Genomic DNA, 18,557 nt, shown 5'->3' with positions numbered 1-18,557 from the left:
GGTAGCGAGGAAAAACTTGTTTTTTATGCAGAAAGTAGGTTGAGGGAAGGGGGTAAGGAGTAACTGATAGGTGTAAAAAGAGAGAGAAGGAACATTGGACAGACAAAGGAGGGAATAATGGTCTGCCTGGGAGATTGAATGGCTACGAATGGTGACAATTAATGGCGAACAATGGGTGTGTGTAATAGTAAGAGGAATTGGCTACTGCAGATGCTGGATATTAGAGTCAAGATTAGAGTGATGCTGGAAATACACAGCAGGTCAGGCAGCATCTGAGGAGCAGGAAAATCAACGTTTCGGACGAAAGCCTGATGAATGGCTTTTGCCTGTATTGTCAATTTTCCTGCTCCTTGGATCCTGTCTGACCTGCTGTGCTTTTCCAGCATCACTCTAACCTGTAATAGTAGTCCATGTGATAATAAAGACTGGTGTTTGGGAGTTGGGGAAAGGATATGGGAGAAGGTGCCTCAAGCCCTAGAATTGTTGAACTCGATATTAAGTCCAGAAGGCCTTAGAGTTCCTCAACCAAAAATTAGTTGCTATTCTTCCAGTTTATGCTGAGTTTCGCCGCAACGCTGCAACAAGCCTGAGGCAGACATATTGGCCAGGGAACAAGGTAGTGTGTTGAAAACTCAGGTAACTGGAAGCTCAGGGTCTTCTGTGCAGACAAAACATAAGTGCTCTGCGAAGCGGTCACTCAGTCTTTGCTTCTTTTCCCCAATGTAGAGGAGACCACATTGTGAGCAGCAAATGCAGAAGACTGGATTGAGTAAGTGCAGGTAAGGTGTGTTTGGGCCCCTGCATATTGAGGAAGGAGAAAGTAAACAGACAGGTATTACACCTTCTGCAATTGCAGGAGAAGGTGCAGTGGGATAGGGAGTTTGTTTGGAGTGAAGGAGGAGTGGACCAGGATCTCCAGAGAGAACAGTCCCTGTGGAAGGCTGACAACAGTGTAGAGGGGAATATGTATCTAGTGCTGGTATCCATCTGGAGGTGGGATTGGTGACTAATGATCCTCTGGATGTAGATGCTGCTGGATTGGTAAATGAGGACAAGGAGAACCCTGAGTGGGCGGCACGGTGGCATGTGGGCGGCACGGTGGCACAGTGGTTAGCACTGCTGCCTCGCAGCGCCAGAGACCCGGGTTCAATTCCTGCCTCAGGCGACTGACTGTGTGAAGTTTGCACGTTCTCCCCGTGTCTGCGTGGGTTTCCTCTGGGTGCTCCGGTTTCCTCCCACAGTCCAAAGATGTGCAGGTCAGGTGAATTGGCCTTGCTAAATTGCCCGTAGTGTTAGGTAAGGGGCAAATGTAGGGGTATGGGTGAGTTGCGCTTCGGCGGGTCGGTGTGGACTTGTTGGGCCGAAGGGCCTGTTTCCACACTGTAATGTAATCTAATCTAATGTAATCTAATCTAATCTATTGAAGTAGTGGGAGGGAATAGAGGAGGTAAAGGCTGAAGTCTGGGAAATGAGTCAGACCTAGTTGAGACCCTTGTCAACTATGACTGGGGAATCCTCAGTTGAGGAAGAAGGTGAACATTTTGAAAGCCCCCTTATCAAAGTTGGTATCATCAGAACAGATGCAATGGACATAAGGGGACAGGAAGGATGGAATAGAGCTTTTACAGGAAGCAAGATGTGGCGATGTAGAATCAAGGCAACTGTGGGAGTCAGTGGATATCGGTGGCCAGCCTATCACCAGAAATAGAAACAGAGATGTCAAGGAAGGGAAAGGAAGAGTCAGAGATAAACCAGGTGAAGGTGAGAGCAGGATGGAAATCGGAAGCTAAATCGATAACATTTTCCAATTCCAGTCGAGAAAGGGAGGCAGCACCGATGATATCACCAATATATTAGAGAAAGTGATGTGCTTGGGTTGGGGAGTGGGGGGGAAGCAGGAGCAGAATAGAACTGGAACAAGGAATGTTCCTCGTACTCAACAAAGAGACAGGTATGACATGCGGGTATCCACGGCCAGCCTTCTGACCTGAGAAAAGTGAGAGGAGTTAAAAGAGAAGCTGTTCAGGGTGAGGATAAGCTCACCCAGGCAGTGGAAGGCGGTGGTGGATGGAGACAGTTCAGACCATTTTCCTAGGTAGAAGTGGAGAGCCTTGAAACCATCCTGATGGAGGATGGATATGTAAAAGAGATTGCATGCTCAGGTGCAGTTTGAGCCTGCAAACTGGAGTTTCTGAAACTGATGTAAAACATCAGAGGAATCATGGATGTAAGTGGGCAGGGACTGGACAAGGAAAGAAAAGCCATTGAGTTGAGGTCAAAAGAGATTAGTTCTGTGAGGCAGGAGCAGGCAGAAACAGTGGATCAGCCTGGACAGTTCTATTTGTGGATTTTGGGAGGGAAGTTAGAGCAAGCTATGTGGGGTTGGAAAACTAGGAGCTTGGAGGCAGTGGAGTGGGGCGGGGTGAGGGGTGCAGATCACCAAATGAAATGAGGTTAATGACCAGAGTGGACACAATGGCCTGAGGATGTTCCATGCTGGAGTCATATTCCAGGGGGAGATAGGAGGAGGGGTCAGAGAACTGATACTCAGCCTCTGCAATGTAGAAGTCAGTCTGCAATACGATGACAACACCATCCTTGTCAGCGGGCTGAATCACAAAGTCAGGGCTGGATCTGAGAGCATGGAGTGCAGGGAGTTGGTGGGGAGATAAGTTGGAGTAGGTGAAGGGAGCAGAGAAATGGAGGCAAACAATGTCACATCGACAGTTCTCAATGAAGAGATCAACTGCAGGTCAAAGGCCAAAGGGAGGGGTCCAGGTGGGGGGGGGTGGGGGGGAAGAGTGTTGGAGGTGTACGAAGAGGTCTGTCGGGACAGGGAGAGGAAAAGATATAAGTCCTAATCCATGGTGGGCGTGGTGAAATGACTCATGACTTCCAGGATTGTTACAGAAATGTTGACACTTTTTCATCAGCCTTTATAAAAATGTGGAAATTAAGCTTAAATCCAGAAGGGCACTGAAATTTGCAAACTGCAGAGCTGGAACAGACGGTATTCATGAAGCCATCTTAAACAGCCAACTTCCCGTTGAAACCAGACAGGCCTGGAACTGCCTGGCCAGGTGCTAACAGCCACATGGTTTTGGAACAAACCATTGTTTACTCCTCCAGTGAAGTTGCTTTGTTAGAAGAATGCTACGTAGACTTGGTGGCAACCAGCTCAGTAGAAGGCTAGAGGTATAGTGTGACAAGAACAGCACTTGACACTTGAAGGTTCAAAACCACATCCTACAGTCTCTTCCTGTTCCTACCCAATGCTAATATTGCACATAGGCCACAGAATATTCAAGAAGGTCATGAAAAGGGGGATCAGCCTGCTTTTACACATTTTTCAACAGTGTCTCCAGAGGCCAGTGAGCTGCACCACATCTCCAGTCCTTGGACCACATGAGGAGTATCAGCAGAGTAACCAGATCTGGAAGACCAGCTCAGTGAGGCAACTCAAAGGCCAGAATCAGCCCTGAATGAGTCAACATCAATGACTGCAGAACCCGAAACATCAGCTAAACCTCAAAGACCAAGCATCTTCACTGAATGGGTATTACCAGTCTCTTCAAACAAATAGTACAAAATGCAGTGTTAGAGATCTGTAGATCGGGTGAAGCAAATTCTCAGAAATGCATGTCCAAAGTAAATAACTAATGTAGATTTGAGACTGTTTATTGATGAGTTCTGTAAAGAAGTTGATTGAGTCTGATAGAGTTTCATTAAAGTACAATAATAGAGTCTGATAAATATTGTTTTGCCTTGATGAAGTGTTTAATAAAGTTGTGTTGGACCTTCCCCTGACTCTTGTTCTCTTTGCCTATTGCACAGTGCAATATATCTGAGTTAAGAAAGATTACAGTGAACTGGTCAAGGTTCATAAGAGTACATCTTTCACTTGACAACATAAATACCTTTGCCCATTATAAAAATGGTTAATCATAGAAAACAGATTAGTGATTAATCAGATTAATGTTCAACAATGATGAACTAAATGTTTTAAATATCTTAAAGATTCATCATTAATAACATTGCTTTTTCAATATATGCATCATCTCAAGAACAAACATGGATGGATGACAGGACATTGACCTATGCAGTCAGAACAACAATTGAGGATATCCTAAGGATATCTGTTAAGTCTCACCACTGCGCTAAATGGGGCAGATTTAAAATGAAGGGCTTTTCTGATGCAAAGATTTTGTCTGAAACATTGATTCTCCTGCTTTTCGGACGCTGCCTGACCTGCTGTGCTTTTCCAGTACCACATTCTCGATTAGATTTCAAATGGATCCAATAACTCAAGACTGGGCACCTGTGAGATGCTGTAGGCCATTAACAGCAGCAGAACGCCATTCAAAACAATTTACAAATCCATAGCTAGGTGTATTCCTTTACCATTATCAACCATTCAGAAGATCAACCCTGGTCAATGAAGAGTGGAGCAGCTGCACCAGGCATTCCTAAAGATAAAATGTCAATCTGATGTCAAGCTAAAGAATAGGACTATTTTCACACCAACAGCAAATGCAGCGATGATAGACAGAGGTAAGTGATCCGCCGTCATTTCCGCCACCTCCAAACGGACCCTACCACCAGGGATATATTTCACTCACCTCCCCTATCAGCATTCTGAAAAGACTACTCCCTCCGTGACTCCCTCGTCAGGTCCACACCCCCCACCAACCCAACCTCCACTCCCGGCACCTTCCCCTGCAACCTTAAGAAATGCAAAACTTGCGCCCACATCCCCCCCCCCCTTACTTCCCTCCAAGGCCCCAAGGGATACTTCCATATCCACCACAAATTCACCTGCACCTCCACACACATCATCTATTGCATCCGCTGCACCCGATGTGACCTCCTCTATATTGGGGAGACAGGCCGCTTACTTGCGGAATGTTTCAGAGAACACCTCTGGAACACACGGACCAACCAACACAACCACTCCGTGGCTCAACACTTCAACTCCCCCTCCCCCTCCACCAAGGACATGCAGGTCCTTGGACTCCTCCATCCCCAGACCATAGCAACACGACGGTTGGAGGAAGAGCGCCTCATCTTCCGCCTAGGAACCCTCCAACTACAAGGGATGAACTCAGATTTCTCCAATTTCCTCATTTCCCCTCCCCCCACCTTGTCTCAGTCAAATCCCTCGAACTCAGCACCGCCTTCCTAACCTGCACTCTTCTTCCTGACCTCTCCGCCCCCACCCCACTCTGGCCTATCACCCTCACCTTGACCTACTTCCACCTATCGCATTTCCAATGCCCCTCCCCCAAGTCCTTCCTCCCTACCTTTTATCTTAGCCTGCTGGACACACTTTTCTCATTCCTGAAGAAGGCTTATGCCCGAAACGTTGATTCTCCTGTTCCTTGGATGCTGCCTGACTTGCTGCGCTTTTCCAGAAACACATTTTCAGCTCTGATCTCCAGAATCTGCAGTCCTCACTTTCTCCTTCATGAAGGGGAGATGAAGCCTGGCAAGTTCCTTCGAGATTTTTTTGAGGAGGTACAAAACAGGATAGATAAAGGGGAATGAGTAGGTGTAATGTATTTGGAATTCCAATAAAGGTAATCAATAAGGTACCATGCATAAGTTTATGTAACACGATAAAAGCTCTATATAGGGGTATTGTATTACCATGGATTGAGGATTGGCTAACTAATGGAAGACAGACGGTTGTGATAAAAAGGGCATTTTCAGAATGGTAAACTGTAACTACTGGAGTGCCATAGTCATCAGTACTGGAGCCACAATTATTTATAATATATACAAACAACGTGGGTGAGGGAAGTGAATGCACTATTGCTGAGTTTGCACATGTCACAGAAATAAATGGCAAGACAAGTAATGAGGATGACACAAAGAATGTCAGAGGATATATACAGGTTAAGTAAATGAGCAAAAAACTTGACAGATGGAATGTAAAGTGGGAAATGTGTAGTTATTAAATATTTCAGTAAGATTAGAAGAGCTGAGCATTATTCAAATTAGGAAAGACTGTAGAAAGATACAGCACAAAGGGATTTGGAGGTCCTCATGCATAAATCACAAAAAAAGCATCCATGTTCAGCAGGTAAAAGAGAAGACAGATGGAATGTTGACTTTTATTTCAGTGTCTAAAAATAGGGAGATCTTACTAAAACTGTACAAGGCACTAGTCAGACTACACCTGGAATATCGTGAACAGTTTTTGTTTCCTTATCTTAGGAAAGATATACTGGTATTGGAGGTAGTCCTGAGAAGGTTCACAAAGGTGATTCCAGGTACAGAGGGACCTTCTTATGAGAAGGGGTTGAGTACGTTGTACTCAGTGGAATTTAGAAAAATCAGATCTTAATGAATCATACAAAATTCTTATAGGGCTTGCCATAATGATGTTGAGGGATTGTTCTCTTTTCTGGGATAGCCTAGAACCAGAAGGCATTAGCTCAGAATAGGGAGTTATCCATGAAACACAGAGGAGGAGAAAATCATTCTATCAGGTGGCTGTGAATTTGTGAAATTCTTTAGCACACAGAGCTGTTGAGGCTTGGTCATAAGTGTATACAAGATACGCCAAATTTTAAATAAATTGTGGACCAAGGGTTATGAGGATAAGGTGAGAAAGTGGAGTTGAGGTGTATCAGATCAACAATGATCTCATTGAATGAATAGCAAATACGATCAGCTGAAGAGCCTACTTTTGTTCTAATGGCTTACAGTCTTACAATAATTTTCTAGAGTAAGGCACACTCTCTCCTGATAGCACAATAATATTGCTGTTGTTTTACATTCATATGTACACATATAGAGGTAACTATAGTGTATTGTTTATATCCTGCTCTCTCCCTGCTTCTTTCTGATTATCCTCTCCTATACACAGCCCTGCTGATGTCAAAGTAACATAATCATTATTTGCACATTTCATCAGACAGCACATGAGTGTGCAGATCAACAATCCTCTTCCTGTAGTGGACCTAGGTCATTCTGTGAGACCTAAGGGCATGAACTTGCTCTGATATCTCAGTCCAATCTACCCTTATGAGTTGGACACGCTCCCGCTGCCATCTCTAGGGTAGGGGACCTCTTACCTTTCCTAGAAAACTTAAGGTGTACTTTGAGCAAGGCCTTGCTGAATCAGAGGGTCTGTTTCCTTTTGCTGTGAGGTATTTTCAAAGGCAGGTGGGGAATGAGTAGGGATAAAAGTAGAGGCTGATTACCTCAGGAATCAATTATCCTCTTTGCTTAGAATGAGTGAATGCTTGCCATTAGCTATGCCACCCAAAACTTTAACTGCAGAAGATCCCAGAACAACACAAGCCTTCTGCACACTCCTTGTGTTTAAAATATGCCATTCTACTTATGCAAATAAACAGCATGCACATCGTGCTTGCATAAAAACCCAACTAGTTCCCAAGTAGAAATAACTCTCAGTTCCAGGTCTGCCTATGAACTTTGACTCCATAATTAAAACATTCACCCAATGAGTTCTCATCTGATTGAGTTGCACATACTTCTGGCATCTCTTCATCAGTTGCAGGATGCTTTTGTACTGTACAGAGATATATCCACTTACAGGAGAATTGCATGATTTCACTCATTCCAAACCTGACATCTATACAGTTTAATTCCGATGTATTAGCCCCCAGCCAAATTGTCATATATCAGCTGCTGGATTGCTCTATGTCCATAGACTGTTGGTGTTTATTTGTTGAGGAAAGAACTATGGGTGAGGTGAACAGATTTCAATCCCCAAAAGACAATTTTAAATTTGTTGAGGTTCAAAAAGAATATTTTTTAAAAGAATGGTGCCTGTTTTATCAAACTCAATTTGAACTGTTAAACAACACATTTCTCATCAATTCCATAATGACTCACCAAACAAGCCCAGAGACGTACCTTCTATCAGTGGCTCAATCATCGATAATAATCAGTTTATGGTCCTTTTAAATCAGCTTTTTATTTCTAGATCTTTCACATTGAAGTCAAACTCTTAAGCAACCATGGCTGGAATTAAATTTATATCCCCTGATTTACTAACCAAGCAATATTGCTACTACTTGCTTGTAGCCATACAAGTGTCGACACCCATTATGTGCATCTTATGGATAAAGCTCAAACTTACTGAAATAAAGTACTGAAGAATTAAAATGCATGCTTTGAGCAGCGGAACATGACATTTCTTAGAGAGATGGAGTAAACATTATTTTTAAACACAAATGTGTGACTGAAGCTAATGCCATTCACAGACTCTTTGTACTGTAGAGATATGTCCTGAAGATGAAATTAAGCCAGTTAATATATGCAAAATTGCCATGTATGAAGGAACAGCTCTAATTTTTCAATAATTTGTCATGGCATGAAAAATATGGTAGAGTACTCCTCAAGCCTTGGCGGAGTTCATGAATATTTATGAAACATATTTGAAAGGTGAATAGAATGTGTAAAAGGAAAGGGAAGGAAATATTTGAAGATTATTAAAAGGAATAGTGAGCTGCAGTTCAAACTGCCTGAATAAAATATTTCAGATTTTTTTGCTTTGTGTGTGGATCTTACTAAGGATATCTTTGAGGCTGCAAAGGAAACCAATAAGCATTTTTGTAGGAGAATCCCGCTATACTCTCATTACTTAGGCTTGCCATAGGCCAGCAGTACAAAGAAGTAAAAAGTTATTCTATGCAGCAATACAGCTTGTCTTTTATTATTTACAATTATTATGTACGTTTACTATTGTTTTTACAGCTGCTATTTTTGATACATAATTTAATCAATTATGTTGTTATTTTATTCAGATGTCTCTCTGCATTGCTTAAGTGGATGGTGATGCTAAGGTACCATTGCACTAACACAATTGCCTATAAGGTAAAAACAATGACTGCAGATGCTGGAAACCAGATTCTGGATTAGTGGTGCTGGAAGAGCACAGCAATTCAGGCAGCATCCGAGGAGCAGTAAAATCGACTTTTCGGGCAAAAGCCCTTCATCAGGAATACAGGCAGACAGCCTGAAGGATGGAGAGATAAGCTAGAGGAGGGTGGTGGTGGGGAGAAAGTAGCATAGAGTACAATAGGTGAGTGGGGGAGGGGATGAAGGTGATAGGTCAGGGAGGAGGGTGGAGTGGATAGGTGGAAAAGAAGATAGGCAGGTAGGACAAGTCATGGGGACAGTGCTGAGCTGGAAGTTTGGAACTAGGGTGAGGTGGGGGAAGGGGAAATGAGGAAACTGTTGAAGTCCACATTGATGCCCTGGGGTTGAAGTGTTCCAAGGCGGAAGATGAGGCGTTCTTCCTCCAGGCGTCTGGTGGTGAGGAAGCGGCCCAGGACCTCCATGCCCTCGGCAGAGTGGGAGGGGGGGGTTGAAATGTTGGGCCACAGGGCGGTGTGGTTGATTGGTGCGGGTGTCCCGGAGATGTTCCCTAAAGCGCTCTGCTAGGAAGCGTCGAGTCTCCCCAATGTAGAGGAGACCGCATCAGGAGCAACAGATACAATAAATGATATTGGTGGATATGCAGGTAAAACTTTGATGGATGTGGAAGGCTCCTTTAGGGCCTTGGATGGAGGTGAGGGAGGAGGTGTGGGCGCAGGTTTTGCAGTTGCTGCAGTGGCAGGGGATGGTGCCAGGATGGGAGGGTGGGTTGTAGGGGGGCGTGGACCTGACCAGATAGTCACGGAGGGAACGGTCTTTGCGGAAGGCGGAAAGGGGTGGGGAGGGAAATATATCCCTGGTGGTGGGGTCTGTTTGGAGGTGGCAGAAATGTCAGCGGATGATTTGGTTTATGCGAAGGTTGGTAGGGTGGAAGGTGAGCACCAGGGGCGTTCTGTCCTTGTTACGGTTGGAGGGGTGGGGTCTGAGGGCGGAGGTGTGGGATGTGGACGAGATGCGTTAGAGGGCATCTTTAACCACGTGGGAAGGGAAATTGCGGTCTCTAAAGAAGGAGACCATCTGGTGAACTGGTCCTCCTGGGAGCAGATACAGCTGAGGCAGAGGAATTGGGAATACGGGATGGCATGGGTAGGAAGTGGTGTAATCCAGGTAGCTGTGGGAGTCGGTGGGTTTGTAAAAAATGTCAGTGTCAAGTCGGTCGTCATTAATGGAGATGGAGAGGTACAGGAAGGGGAGGGAGGTGTCAGAGATTGTCCAGGTAAATTTAAGGTCAGAGTGGAATGTGTTGGTGAAGTTGATGAATTGCTCAACCTCCTCGCGGGAGCACGAGGTGCCGCCAATGCAGTCATCAATGTAGCAGAGGAAGAGGTGAGGAGTGGTGCCGGTGTAATTACGGAAGATCGACTGTTCCACGTAGCCAACAAAGAGACAGGCATAGCTGGGGCCCATACATGTGCCCATGGCTACCCCTTTGGTCTGGAGGAAGTGGGAGGATTTGAAGGAGAAATTGTTAAAGGTGAGGACCAGTTCGGCCAAATGAATGAGAGTGTCGGTGGAAGGGTCCTGTTGGGGACATTGGGAGAGGAAAAAAGGAGGGCTTGGAGGCCCTGGTCATGGCGGGTGAAGGTGTAGAGGGGTTGGATAGCCATGGTGAAGATGAGGCGTTGGGGGCCCGGGGAACGGAAGTCTTGGAGGAGGTGGAGGGCGTGGGTGTTGTCTCAAACGTATGTAGGGAGTTCTTGGACTAGGGGGGATAGGACAGCATCCGAGGTAGGTAGAGATGAGTTCAGTGGGGCAGGAGCATGCTGAGACAATGGGTCGGCCAGGCTTGTGGATCTTGGGAAGGAGGTAGAACCGTGCAGTGCGGGGTTCCTGGACTATGAGGTTGGAAGCTGTGGGTGGGAAATCTCCTGAGGTGATGAGGTTCTGTATGGTCTGGGAGATGATGGTTTGGTGATGTGGGGTGGGGTCATGGTCGAGGGGGCGGTAGGAAGAGGTATCCTCGAGTTGGCGTTTGGCTTTAGCGGTGTAGAGGTCAGTGCGCCAGACTACCACTGCGCCCCCTTTATCTGCTGGCTTGATGGTGAGGTTGGGATTGGAGCAGAGGGATTGGAGGGCTGTGTGTTGTGAGGGTGAGAGGTTGGAGTGGGGGATGGGCGTAGACAGGTTGAGGCGGTTAATGTCCCGGCGGCAGTTGGAAATGAAGAGGTCGAGGGCAGGTAATAGGCCATTGCGGGGTGTCCAGGTGGATGCAGTGTGTTGGAGGTGGTGAAGGGGTCCTCGGGAGGTGGGCGGGAATCCTGATTCTGAAAGTAAGCTCGGAGGGGGAGATGGCGAAAAAAGTGTTTGACGTCACGGCGTGTATTAAATTCATTGATGCATGGATGGAGGGGGATGAAGGTGAGTCCTTTGCTGAGGACTGATCGTTCGTCCTCAGTGAGGGGAAGGTCTGGAGGGATGGTGAAAACTCGGCAGGGCTAGGAGCTGGGATCTGGTGTGGGTGTGGAGTTGGGAGTGGGGGGGCGGAGCCAATAACTGGAGTGGGTGTGATGGTGGGGGGAATGGGGGTGGAGTCATGAGCAGAGGTGGTGTTCCCCTCAGGGTTCTGGGGGCCGGGAATGGTGACAGTGGGATATGTGGGGGGCGTGTCAGCAGAATGCAGGTGAGTGGCATTGGTGGGGGCGGAAGTGGTGGCAGACATGGCAGTAGGGATGGCGGAAGTCACTGAGCGTGTGACATCAGCGATGATGTGAGGGGCGGAAGTGATGTAACATGTGATGCATGAGGAATGTGAGGGTCGGAAGTGGTTGTGGGAGTGGCCATGATGGGGGCGGAAGTGACATCATTAATCAGCGTGGGGGTGGCAGCTGCACCAGCCACATGGCTAATGGTGTCGAAGTAGTTCCAGAGGCCGAGGAAATCTTCTGAAATGTTTGAGGAGTGCTGGTTATGGAGGTGGGTAGATAAAACTTTGTTGTACTTACAGTTTTTGATGTTTGAGATGGAGTTGAAATTCTGTTTGTTGAGAGTATGAATTCTCCTGAGGATGTAGTACAGAGTGGGTCCTTTGCAATTCTGAGAGAGTGTGGCCCTCAGCTGAGGCAGGGCTGACTGTAGAGATGTTAGGTGTCGGCGCATTGCTGCAAGCGTGGAGCGGAGGATCTTGAAGGAGGACTGTTGCTGGTGTTTTTAAATCTGTAGTCTGTACTGTTTGTCCTGTTCGGGTCCAAACTCTGCTGGTTTAAAGGTGGTCCGGATTCCGTGTGGGATGAGTTGATAAGTCCTTCTTCAAAGGGAAATTTGTCCTGTGTGAACCAACAATTATACAAACCTCCATCAATTGTATTGGATTGACTTGTTTTTAAGTCAGACTAAAAAAAATGACCACAGATTTAAAACAAAAGCACAAACAACTGTTGCATTGTTTTGGAACTTTGGAGAAAAACAATTTGAAACAACAGCACTTTTAAAAGGAAGAGGAACAGACAATAAGCAGCACATGGTCAGGCTGCACAGGAGAGAGAGAAAGAAAAAAAACCCACACTGCTAGCTGACACAGCAGTGAACCTGCACAGTTACAGCCTTTGCTGTTTGAATTCACATAAATCTGGACATCGGAGTGCATCTGGGAAAATTAACAAACAGTGAAATTCACAACTAATCTCGGAGGAATCTGTTTCGGAGAGATCACAGCACAGAAATAGATAAGTGAACAGTTTTAAGTGTGACCTCCAGAAAGTCTGCAGTAGTGAGTCAACTCAGTTATTTCTTGATTATATGTTTTATTGAGATATGTCTCTTGAATAAATTTAAAAATATAAGCCATAACTATTAATTTAACCTGGAGCAGTGTTTTGTAGAGGAATAAGACAGTGCTATTTTTTGGATCTGTAGATTGAAAGAAGCAAAAATAGCCCTTAGTAAAGTGATACGCTCTTCTTGTCGGATGTGGGAGTTTAAGGAGAGATTACGTGTTACTGAGGATTATATCTGCAATAAATGCCATTGGTTGCGAATCTTATCAGATTGAATGTATTGGTTGGAGAGACAGTTCGAGGCAGTGAGGAATTTACAAGAGCAAGGGGGTATGATGGATTGCAGTTATAGAATGGGAGAAAAGTCGTAGAATACAATCAGGTAGATGGGTTAACTCCTGGAAAGGGAAGAGACGAAGGCAAGACGTGTAGGAGACTTCTGTGGCTATCTTCATTTCAAACAGGTATGCTGTTTGGAAAAGGTAGGGGGTGATGGATTCTCAGGGAAATGTAGCATGAACAGCCAAGTTTCTGGTATTGAGGCTGGCTCTAATGGAAAGAGGGGTATGTCGGATTCCAAGAGATCGATAATGTTAGGGGACTCTCTAGTCCAAGGTACAGACAGAGGTTTTTGTGGCCAGCAGCAAAAAATCAGAATGGTGTATTGCTTCAAGGGTGTCTCAGAGAGGGTGCAGAATGTTCTCAATGGGGAGAGGAGCCAGCAGGAGGTCATTGTCCACATTAGAACCAACAACAAAGAAAGGGAAAAGGTTGAGATTCTGAAGGGAGATTACAGACATTTTGGCAGGAATTTACAAAAGAGGTCTTCTAGAGTAGTGATTACCCCCGGTGCTACGAGTTAGTGAGGGCAGGAATAGAGGCTAGAGCAGATGAATGCATGGCTGAGGAGCTGGTGTATGGGAGAAGGATTCACATTTTTGGATCATTGGAATCTCTTTTGGGGTAGATGTGATCTGTACAAGAAGGACGGATTGCACCTAAATTGGAAGGGGATAAATTGGAAGGACAGATTTGCTAGAGCTGCTCGGGAGGATTTAAACTAGTAAGGTGTGTGTGTGTGTGTGTGTGTGTGTGTTTGTGAGGGCGGGGGGGGGGGGGGGGAGAGGGTGGGGGGGGGGGAGAGGGCGGGCAGGGGCGGGGGGAGAGGGCGGGCAGGGGCGGGGGGAGGGGGGGTCCAGGTCGATGTGTTTGTTGATGGAGTTTGTGGATGAGTGCCATGCTTCTAGGAATTCCCTGGCTGTTCTTTGTTTGGCTTGCCCTATAATGGTAGTGTTGTCCCAGTCGAATTCATGTTGCTTGTCGTCTGCGTGTGTACAACATGAATTCGACCTGGACCCAATATACCGGCCACTACAGCGGACAGCTGAAACTGACAACCGGAAGCGGCAGGGACAGGCCACTATAAATGCCGGAGGAAACACCACAGAAGCGCTTCACAGGAGGCTCCCAAGCACTGAGGATGTCACCTAGACAGGGGACGAAACGTTTGCAACAAAAACTTCCAGCTCGGCGAACAGAACCACAACAACGAGCACCCAAGCTACAAATCTTCACCCAAACTTTGAACCCTAATAGTAAGAAGGAAATTGAGAAACAAATTTATAAGGAGATTTTGGTTATCTGATAGAAAAATAGGGTGGTTATGGTCAGGGATTTTAACTTTCCAAACATAGACTGGGACTGCCATAGTGTTAAGGGTTGAAATGGAGAAGAATTTGTTAAGAGTGTACCAGAACATTTTCTGATTCAGTATGTGGATGTACCTATTAGAGAAGGTGCAAAACTTGACCTACTCTTGGGAAATAAGGCAGGGCAGGTGACTGAGGTGTCAGTGGGGGAGCACGTTGGGGCCAGCGACCATAATTCTGTCAGATTTAAAATAATGATGGAAAAAGATAGACAAGATCTGAAAGTTGAAGTTCTAAATTGACGGTATTAGAACTTTCAAAAGCTGACTGGAGGTAGATACTCGCAGGTAAATAGACAGCTGGAAAATGGGAAGCCATCAGAAGTGAGATAACGAGAATCCAGAGAAAGTATATTCCTGTTAGGGTTAAAGGAAGGGCTGGTAGATGTAGGGAATGCTGGATGACGAAAGAGATTGAGTGTTTGATTCAGAAAAAGAAGGAAGTATATGTCAGATATAGACAACAGAGATCAAGTGTATCCATAGAAGAGTATAAAGGCAGTAGGAGTATACTTAAGAGAGAAATCAGGAGGGCAAAATGGAAACATGAGATTGCTTTGGCAAATAGAATTAAGGGGAATCCAAAGTGCTTTTACAAATACATTAAGGACAAAAGGGCGTCTAGGGAGACAATAGGGCCCATCAAAGATCAGCAAGGCAGCCTTTGTGTGGAGCCGCAGAAGATGGGGCAGATACTAAATGAGTATTTTGCATCAGTATTTACAGTGGAAATGGACATGGAAATTATGAATGCAAGGATATAGATGGTGCTATCTTGAAAAATGTCCATATTACAGAGGAGGAAGTGCTGGATGTCTTAAAATGCATAAAAGTAGATAAATCCCCAGGACCTCATCAGTTGCACCCAAGAACTCTGTGGAAAGCTAGGAAAGTGATTGATGGGCCTCTTGCTGAGATATTTGTATCATCAATAGTCACAGGTGAGGTGCCAGAAGACTGGAGGCTGACTAATGTGGAACTGTTACTTACAAAAGGCGGTAAGGGCAAGCCAGGGAACTATAGACCTGTGAGCCTGACCTCAGTGGTGGGCAAGTTGTTGGAGGGAATCCTGAGGGACAGGATGTACATGTATCTGGAAAGGCAAGGGCTGATTAGGGTTAGTCAATATGGCTGTGGGTGTGGGAAATCGTGTCTCACAAACTTGATTGAGTTTTTTGAAGAAGTAACAAAGAAGTTTGATGAGGGCAGAGCAGTAGATGTGATCTATATGGACTTCAGTAAGCTGTTCGACAAGATTTTCCATGGAAAACTAATTAGCAAGGTTAGATCTCATGGAATGCAGAGACAACTCACCATTTGGATACAAAACTGGCTCAAAGGTAGAAGACAGAGGGTGGTGGTGGAGGGTTGTTTTTCTGACTGGAGGCCTGTGACCAGTGGAGTGAAACAAGAATTGGTGCTGGGTCCACTACTTTTCATCATGTATATAAGCGATTTGGATGTGAACATAGGCAGCCTAATTAGTAAGTTTGCAGATGACACCAAAATGGAAGGTGTAGTGGACAGCAAAGAAGGTTACGTCAGATTACAACGAGATCTGCATTTTGGGAAAGCAAATCTTAGCAGGACTTATATACTTAATAGTAAGGTCTTGGGGAGTGTTGCTGAACAAAGACACCTTGGAGTGTAGGTTCACAGCTCCTTGAAAGTGGATCACAGGTAGATAGGATAGTGAAGAAGGCATTTGGTATGCTTTCCTTTTTTGGTCAGAGTATTGAATACAGGAGTTTGGAGGCCATGTTGCAGTTGTACAAAACATTGGTTAGGCCACTTATGGAATATTACATGCTCTGGGCTCCTTCCTATCGGAAAGATGTTGTAAAACAGCTCCTTCCTATCGGAAAGATGTTGTAAAACAAGGGTTCAAAAAAAGATTTACAAGGATGTTGCCAGGGTTGGAGGATTTGAGCCAAAGGGAGAAGTTGAATCAGCTGGGGCTGTTTTCCCTAGAGCGTCGGAGGCTGAGGGGTGACCTTATAGAAAATTATAATGTCATAAGGGGCATGAATAGGATAAATAGATAAAGTATTTTCCCTGGGATGGGTGGGGGTCCAGAACTAGAGGGCATAGATTTAGGGTGAGGGGGGAAGATATAAAATGGGCCTAAGGGGCAACGTTTTCACACAGAGGGTGGTACGTTACGGAATGAGCTGCCAGAGAAAGTGATGGAGGCTAGTACAAATGCAATGTTTAAATGGCATCTGGATAGATATATGAATAGGATGGGTTTGAAGGGATATGTGCCGGGTGCTGACAGGTGTGACTAGATTGGGTTGGGATATCTGGTCGGCGTGGATGAGTTGGACCAAAGGATCTGTTTCCATGCTGCACATCTCTGTGACTCTATGACTCTATTTGGAAAACTATGAAGAGTATTGCACTGCCTTTTTAAATCATCTATCAAAATCCTAGAATTCCTTCTTTAATGGCATTGTGGGTCAACTCACAGCAGGTGGACTTGTGCTGTTCAAGAAGGCAGCTCAACACCACCTTCTTAAGGGCAACTAGGGATGGACAATAAATGCTGGGCTCAGCAAGCGACACCCACAATCCACAAATAATAAATTAAAAAATCAGACTGACAGGGATCTTGGGTATCCTCTTTTTAAAAAAGCACATATTTCCTTCAAATATTTTTAAAAGCAAAGGAGAGTATTGGAATCACCATTTTTTTTTTCATCACAGAATAATTTTGATCAAATATAAAACCAGAAAATGCTGAAGTATTCAGTAAATTTCAACAGTATCTACAGAGAGGCAAGCATCTTCAGTGTTTCAGGTCTGTGATTTTACATCAGAATTGGGAAAACGTAACGGATTTGAACCAAGAGATGGGTTGTAAATTGGAAGAACAAAATGTGAGTTCAACAGAAAGGTGGGACACAGGAGATAGCAAAAGATTTCATGATACAAGATCAAAGCAAATGGTGATGAATCTATTTTGTTTCAAAACTGTCTAGTAGAGTTCCTGAAAAGCTGTGCTCTAAACTCTGTGTGATTTGTACCTGATTTTAATTTCAGACCAAAAATCACAATAGGCACAAGCGCACACTAAACACAACACCTTTGCTAATAATTTTAAACAAAGCAGTTGCAATTGTTCATGCAAGTGGTCACTAAGAGAATGCAAGAGGTCCAATTCAGAATGATCTTTGACCAAGATCTTCCTGCTTGGTTCACCAGGACGCCTCTCATCAGCATGTATCTTCTCTCTGAGTGCTCCCATCATTACAATCATCTATCTTCCTTCATGAGCACTTGTGAGTATTTTTGAGTATTCAGATTTTTATTTTCCAGGGCTTACATGCAAAATATAGTTTTGGAATCCGGGAAGGAAAAATCAGTTGAAACTGGTGAAAACTAAAATTGCATGCAACTTTATTCATACTGGAATGATTGTTGTGTGCTGGGAACAACCAGAACAACAATTAAATTCTAATCAGAAAGCATTTTGACCCAGATAGCATTGGCTAACTACAGCCTTGATTAATTGTGACTGACCAGCATCAGTTAACTAGCGAACTCAGGACTGATTGACTGAGGTAGCCCATTACAATCTTTCTGTATTGTGATGTTACAACTACTCTGTTTTGATTTTGATAATGATGTTGAATGTTCATTAGTTAACAGGATGCATAACAAGCTGACAGCTACAGTATGACTGTTTAATCATAGAACCCTTACAGTGCAGAGAAAGGCCATTTGGCCCATTGAGTTTGCACCAACCCTCAGAAGTGGATCCCAGCCTAACATTTTTTCATACTGAACCAACCTAGCCTGTACATATCTGGATACAACAGAGCAATAGTTTTAACATGACGAGTACACCTAACCTGCACATCTTTGAGCTGTGGGAGGAAACTGGAGCACCCGGCAGAAATGAGGAGAAAATGTAAACTCCACACAGTCACCCAAGGCTGGAATTGAAACCAGATCCCTGGCTCAGTGATTTAGCAGTGCTAACCACTGAGCCAGCATGCTGCAAACAGAATAGAATTGGCAAGTATAAGTACATATTTCACAAAAGTCACCGATTTCCAAAATGAAATCAGTTCAAGGTGCATGTAAATTCACAGGTCTATTTCTTTCTTTTGTTTTATCACAAGGCAAAATTGAGAATGTGGTGCTGGAAAAGAACAGCAGGTCAGGCAGCATCCAAGGAGCAGGAGAATTGATGAATTTCACCAGTTTCCTCATTTCCC

This window comes from Chiloscyllium plagiosum, unplaced genomic scaffold, assembly GCF_037043375.1.
Source record: "Chiloscyllium plagiosum isolate Xiang-an unplaced genomic scaffold, Cpla_swu_hap1 HiC_scaffold_4, whole genome shotgun sequence".
NCBI classification, from domain to species: domain Eukaryota; kingdom Metazoa; phylum Chordata; class Chondrichthyes; order Orectolobiformes; family Hemiscylliidae; genus Chiloscyllium; species Chiloscyllium plagiosum.
The sequence above is the reverse complement of the archived record's forward strand: the minus strand, read 5'-3'. Positions refer to the sequence as shown.